Below are 310 nucleotides of genomic sequence, written 5' to 3'. Positions count from 1 at the left end.
GACTAAATACTTAACACTTCCTAGCTGTGTGACTCCAGGCAAGTCACTTAACCCCAATTGCCTAAAAAAAAAAAAAGACCTTCTTTGGGGCAGCTAGGTGGCATAGTGGATATAGCACTGGCCCTGAAGTCAGAAGGACCTCAAATCCAGCCTCAGACTAAATACTTAACACTTCCTAGCTGTGTGACTCCAGGCAAGTCACTTAACCCCAATTGCCTAAAAAAAAAAAAAGACCTTCTTTGGGGCAGCTAGGTGGCATAGTGGATATAGCACTGGCCCTGAAGTCAGAAGGACCTCAAATCCAGCCTCA

Source organism: Vombatus ursinus, unplaced genomic scaffold, assembly GCF_900497805.2.
Source record: "Vombatus ursinus unplaced genomic scaffold, bare-nosed wombat genome assembly UNPS02014908.1, whole genome shotgun sequence".
Classification (NCBI taxonomy): domain Eukaryota; kingdom Metazoa; phylum Chordata; class Mammalia; order Diprotodontia; family Vombatidae; genus Vombatus; species Vombatus ursinus.
Note: the sequence above shows the minus strand (reverse complement) of the source record.